The sequence below is a fragment of the Hakea prostrata genome, chromosome 1 (genome assembly GCF_041222555.1).
Source record: "Hakea prostrata isolate BN-2017 chromosome 1, UWA_Hpros_2, whole genome shotgun sequence".
Classification (NCBI taxonomy): domain Eukaryota; kingdom Viridiplantae; phylum Streptophyta; class Magnoliopsida; order Proteales; family Proteaceae; genus Hakea; species Hakea prostrata.
Window position 1 is genome coordinate 68,780,154 of NC_142600.1, and position 7,085 is coordinate 68,787,238.

General features: G+C 36.0%; 1 pseudogene; it reads left to right on the forward strand.

Annotated features, from left to right (window-relative positions):
• The first annotated feature begins 1,566 nt into the window (after nucleotides 1-1,566).
• Nucleotides 1,567-3,745, forward strand: LOC149029597 (aspartic proteinase 39 pseudogene; annotated as a pseudogene).
• The last annotated feature ends 3,340 nt before the right edge of the window (nucleotides 3,746-7,085 follow it).

The window sequence follows — 7,085 nt, forward strand, 5'->3', positions numbered from 1 at the left end:
CTCTTTCTAAGAATGATTAGATATCTTGTCTATTCTCATAGAAAGATTTTCCAGTCAATTACCTTTATTATTGCACAATCAACAATAATTAAATGTCCGCTCCTCCTCATCCTTTGAATTCAATTTAATTTAAATAGTTATTATTAGGAATAATACAAAATTCAAAACAAATAAAACAAATTTTCAACATTTCGTGGTGGAGTTTTTTCTCAAATGTAAAAATTTCATATATCTTTATTTGGTAAAAATACTATTAAAAAAATATAAAAATATAAAAATTGTTCAATTGGTAATGACCGGCACCTCTTAGAGAAGAAGTCACAGGTTCAACTTTCTCATCCCTATATATAATAGTTCTCACTCTTTAATATAAAACTACTACTTCCACACCAAAAAAAAAATTCTACAAGTATTGTAAAAACATTCATTTCTTATTTCTCTAATACAAATTTTCATTTTTTTTTTTGGTCTACAAAATATTTTTATTTAGACATACATTGATGGTATTTATGTATTGAGCAACATGTTGTCGCACCATGACTGTTTAACCCAACTTATTTAAAAAAAAAAAACTCATTCAGGATAATTAAGATTTAATTTATTATACATCCGTTAGAATAATGCTCTATCTACTAAAAAAAAAATAATACAAAAATAAATTATTTGACATGCTTGTCGACTAACGAGAGGAAATGGAAGGTTCAACGACTATTGGATCACGTTAAGATGCAATTTATGTGTTAATGAGAGGGAAGATGCCTTACATATATGGGAGTTTGGTCTAAATTAGTTCCAGTTATTATCAAGAGTAATACAACATTGAGAACATGAATGAATGATGAAGGGCAACCTTCCTTGACCTTCTTCAGTGCGGTCTAGATATGATAATTGGTCAATTACTTTTGTTTGAAGGAACTAGAAGAGTTAGGGGTAGACCTAAGATAATTTTAAAAGAAATGATAAAAAATGATATGTATAACTTAGGTATTGTATCTAGCATGACCTTAAACAAAACTGAATGGAAGACAATAATCTATATAGCCGAACTCATTTCGTTAGAACAAGGCTTGTTATTGTTGTTGTTGTTGTTGTTGGTCAATTACTTTTTGCTTATACCATGGTTCATGCTTTGATTTTGGAGAACAAAGATTGCCATGAAGAGGAGCTTAATAACCAAGAGAAGACTGGATGGTTATTAAGGATGTTTCAACTTCAATCATTGAAGCCATTGGGTGTTCCCAATAGAGAGAAGTGGAAACCACCCTGGGGAAGATTAAACTAGAGGGGTCTCTAGAGACCATACAAGTGCTTTTAAACGAGGTTTTGCATAGTGCTTTGATTATTGTTCAGTTTTTTCAGGTTGAACTCTTAGCTCTCTAGGAAGGCTTGTTGTTGTCGGCCACAAAAGGGATCGGGCCTTTGGATGTTGAATCTCATTCCCTAGAGGTAGTTTTATGCCTCTCTACTGGTTGAGAGAAGTTTGGTTGGCCTGCAAGACTAATTAAATGAAATTATAGACTAACTTTCTAGAGATGGATTTCAACTTCGGTGTTGCACATTAAGTATATGGTGGGCCACTTGCATGCACTTCGATTACTTTCTCAGGTGAGATACCTCGGCGAGAGTCGAACCCACAACCTCTTCACTAAGAAGTTGTAAATCTTATTGCTAGAACAACTCTACATTAGCAATATTCTTGTTTTTTTTGGGTATAAACATATTATCTACTCATAGCACTCGTATACACGAAACAAAAACTTAGCTAAAGCATTACTCCTTTGATATAAATAAGACTTAATTAACTTTAGAGTTGTTAGATTGTTGATTTTATGCTATACAAAATACAAAAGATCTCCAAAACTCTTTGACCAACTAAATTTCATAAAGAAAAACATATTTATATATTTATATGCTATATTATCACAACAGTATGATAAAAATAGTTTGCTCATTTTATTTTTTATTGAATATGTCGCATTATTATATGATTATTTAATAATAATATACAGCCTACAAATAGAAAATTATATTTCTCTAGCTTAAAAGGAAAAGAAAAAAAAAATCCATCTCTCCATCTCTTCCTCTTCCATTGCAGCTCCATATTTATCCCCCCATTCAAGGCTTTTGGATTTCAATGGTTTTGGTCATATTCTACTGTGAAGTTATTGTAGTTATGGTAGAACTAGAGTTGGATTTTCCCGAGCTGAAGATAGAAAAAAAAGGGATTAGCTAGAGAAGAAAACCATTTTATGGTTTGTTTGTCTATTATTAGGAACGGTAATACCCAATTCTGTTATATCTTTCGTCTATTTAATCCATATCTATCTTTCTCACCTTCACCTAACTTTTGTCATTGCTCCAGTGCCTCCATTTTCATGGCTCCTCTTCCTCTTCGTCTATCTGAAAGAAACTAGCAAGGAAGAAACAAGAAGAAAAAGCAAAGCAATGGATGTCGATGGATATGTGGGCTAATACTTTTGATCTCGTTAGAGGTCCTGCAACATCTCTCGCTTCGGGATTTTCAAGGTTCATCATAAATTTGCCGGTCACGACCGCCATTTGAGGGATATCAAAGCTCATGATGGACGCCGTCACCATAGATTCCTCGTACTCCAACATTGATCTCCCCTTGAGTGGAAATATCAATACTTATGGGACTTACTTTGCTGAACTTGCCATTGGGTCTCCTCCAAAGCTTTATCATGTACTAGTCGATACAGAAGTAGCACTTTCGGATCAACCGCGCAGATTGCACCCTCTCGTCCAAGCAATAACAAGCTTGGTCTTGAACTCCAAAAGTATGATCCGAAGGCCTCTGTGACTGCAAAAAATATTTCCTGCCATGAAGATTTTTGCCTACTTACTGAAGGGGAATGCACTAAAACTAACGGTTGTGCATTTACTATAAATTATCTAGACAACGATGGAGCCGATGGATACTATGTCAAAGATATTATAAAATTTGGTCAAGAGACTACACCCTTTAATGGGAGTGTTGTATTTGGGTGTGGTGTTCCAAGATCTCTGCTGGTCCGTCCAATTCGGATCGTATAATTCTGGATGGAGTGATTGGTTTTGCACAGAGAGATACAACCGTGTTATCACAACTAGCTTCAGGAGGTAAAGTAAGAAGGATTTTTGCTCATTGCTTGGATGGTGTAACTGGTGGACAATTTGCTATTGGAAATGTGTTGCAACCGAAGTGAAAACAACTCCATTGGTACCGGATCAAACCGATTACCTAGTCAATATGGAAGGAATTGAGGTGGGTGGTGTTGCTCTCCAAGTTCCCTGAAGAAATATTTGTGATTGGGGAGCACACAGTACAGATAATTGATAGTGGTACAACACCTGCCTATCTTCCCCGAGATCATTTATGAACAAGATGATGAAGAAGATTTTTTCGGGCACTCGACTTGGATATTAAAGTCTACGCTCGATGACTCATGCTTTGCATATTCTCGAGTGTGGATGCTGGATTTCCCACGTTAATTTTCGCTTCAAAAACTCGCTTTCCTTGGTGGTTTATCCTCATGATTATTTGTTCAACAACCCAAAAGGTGAATGGTGTATTGGTTGGCAAAATATTAGAAAGGTTGACCCCTCATCGAACCGGACTCTTTTTGGTGATATGGTATTATCAAACAAACTTGTGTTGTATGACCTAGAGAATCAGGTCATGGGGTGGACTAACTACAATTGTTCTTCAAGCATTAGGTTGGAGGAAGAGAGTACTAGAGTTTGATATTAGTAAGGGCTGACAATCTTTTGTTGGGGTTTGCATGTATGAAATTGTATAATTTTGTTATTGCTATCAATATAGATCACTGCACTATATTATGATAGTGATGGAAAATTTCTATCACTCTTGAAAAATGTTTGTCTTACCCAAGCATGCAATTGTTATTGAATCTCTGCCTCCAGGGTGCTACAGATATAGATTTTTGTAAGTCACTGTTCTACACAGGAATGCCTTTGCTTTCAGTTGGAAACTCTGTCCTCAAACTTTGTCAATTTCGTGCCACATTACCTAATTCAGTCAACGATTTAGATTACAATTCGATGGAAAATTCTAAAATCACTTTTTAATAGAAGAAAAACCTAGAAGTATACGCGATCAATTTCAAATATTGAAGAACATAAAGAAATTATGATGGACTTGTAGCAATTCTCCTTCAAGATATATAGAATTTAGGTGCATTCTAATTCAGCGAATGGAGAGTGAAAATTACCGCAAGCACTGATTTCAGAAGTCTTAATGGATGGTCAATTGTCCAAGCATTGTGTTAGGATGTGATCCTTTAAAGAAAGTTTTAAAGCTTCCACTCATGCGTATTCAGTATCTGTAATCATCCCCATGATCCTAACCCGAAACCCAAATTGCAAGTCCAAAGACCTGAGCCTCTAGTCGGTAGAAGTTGTGGATCATCCGCATTGAAGCCCATGAATTGGTCCCAAAACTCATGGATCTAGGTGAAGATGGTGAGAAACTTGCCTTATTTGGAACCAGAAGATCCAGTCGAAACCCAAATGGTTTGGGCAGGCAGACATCCAATGCAAGAAAGTCAAGGTTGGAAGATGTTAATGAGCAAGGTAAGAGCCTTATTTATGATGTTTAAGCTTGTAACAACGTTAGGGATCATCCGGAGTGCAATGTGCTCAAGTACTGAAAAGTTCTAGGGGTTGTTGATTGACCAATTAAGCAACTGCCACTTTGGGCGGTCACCTAGAATAGTACGGGTAGTATTGCTTATTTTGCCTTCAGCACCATATTTAAAACCCCCTAACCCTATTTTTGCATTATTTTAATGCTTTTGACTATTGGGGACGGCTGCAAGATCAGAGAGCACGTGATTGGAGAAGAAATACCTCTTTTCGTGGAGAATCTCGCGGAGTTCATTGACTTTTGGATTCTAGAAGAAGGTAAGTTAACTACACTCTTATTCTATTAATTTTCTTCTCTTTAGAGAGTGGTTTTCTTTCATATCTTTGCTGGAAGAAGATTGGAGATGAAAAATAATTATTTTTCTTCCTTTCCAATCAAATCACGCCAGGAGAATAGATCATATATCCATTTTAATGGCGAATACTTTTGGGAAGAGATATAAATTTCCAGATCCATGTAATTAGTTTTTGTTTCCTTGTGTTTTATAGGTTTGTATAGAGTCTCAAGAACGTGATTTAGGCCTAGGATCATCCCAAAGGTCTATTGAAGATGGTGATCCGGAGGTCTTGATTTTGGACTTGGAATTTTGATAGATGTAGCCATTTTCTTAAGGAGGTTACTTGAGGAGGTCGCTCAGACCAATCGGGCTCAAGCAACCGGGTTGGTTCACAAAGCCCGCTTTTGAGGTTGCTTATGCTCAATCGGATTCATAAACCTAAATGCAACTCATTAACATAACTTTAGGATCTTACCGGAATCCTTTGGAGTGTTTGACTCAAGATCTAAGTCATTTATCAATATTTTTTCTCGCTAAGTCCGATAAGCACAGAATTACATATTAAGCTAGATTGTTTGATGTTAACTGTTTTATTATTCTAAGCATGTCCATAATCCTTTACGTGCTTTAATTAGCTGTTTATGCATGATCAATTATTTAAATTATGTGCTTTACTTCAATATATGATGTGGGATGATGATTGGTGTGGTTTTGACTTGGGGAATACCAGGATTGATATTCTTATCCTTTAACATCAAGGAGTGTGGTCTGAACCATTGTCCTTGGTGCTTATTGCACTTTTTTAGTTGTCGTCCTTCATGACCCAGAAGTCTAAATGTATGGTTAGGTTATCCATTACATGCTACTACCCTTTTAGCAGGGATTTAAGCCGAATGACCTATGATGGCAATGGTTGGCTTTTGTGGATGCCCAACTGAGTAACCAATCCATGAGGAGACACATGTTCACTATTATTATGTAGTGGTAGGATTGCATGTGTCAAGGGTTAGACTCATGGGCTTTCAAAAAACGGCTTGGGTGTCGTGAGGAAACATGAGAGGCATCGCCCTAATATATGTGGATGACCATAGAAAGTGTTGGACCGATACCCCAACCATAGTGGATGATGTAGATCATACCCTTACCTAAGATCCCAACAAAGGTAACCAATCCGGATAGGATCAAAGTGACAAGACTTACCTAGAGGAGGGCTAGTATATATCTTAATGCATGTCTACCTACATAGAGACTTTATAGGGGTAAGATTTCTTACATGCATGCATATCATATCATTTCTTCATTCTTTCCTTATATTCATGCAATCGTGGTAAGTATGTGATTGTTGCCTTACTAAGTTATTTAGAACTCATTTCTTGTGAATTTTTCCCTTGTTTTTCCTCAAATGGTTATGCAAGTACAAAAAAAGTCTCGGATTTGATGTGAGAACCCCCCGAAGATTTACTAGAGATGCTAATGGGAGATGATTACGATGAGCACGAAGCTTCCCTATGGATGTTTTTTTTTTTTTTTTTTTTTTTGCCAAAACAAAAAGCAACGATTATATTAAATGAAAGAGTTTAGGTCGAAAAACCTATACAAAGGAGAAGAATCCACAATAAACAAAGGTAGATGTTTGGAGTGCTCTTATAGCACCCATTGACAATTATAGAACTCCGGTCATTCGTCGTTGGATAAAGAGACAAAAAAGGGAGTGATGACTCCTTTTTTAGAACACATTGGAAAAGAAAACCGTAAAATGCTAAAAGAAAATTGTAAACACTAATAAGATCATTTATTTATTAGTTTCCTTTAAGCTGTATATTCTTATTCAAATACTCTTAGTATTCATTTTGAGATTTTGGAATCCTTTTTATATTTACATTTGATGAAATGTTCTTTTCCTACTCTTGATTATGGAAATGTGTGTCTTATTTATTACTTATAGCGTAACTTTGACATTGTGGATCACCCAGCATGGGATTCATCAAAGTAGATCGCCGTCAGCTGGAGTGTATGACAGTATCTACACCTTGGGAGTTGCCACATTACATCAAACACATATCTCAAGGCAATCAAATGCAAACACATGCTTCAACGTCACTACATCATTTAATTCTGCTCATGCCAAACACCAAATGTCAA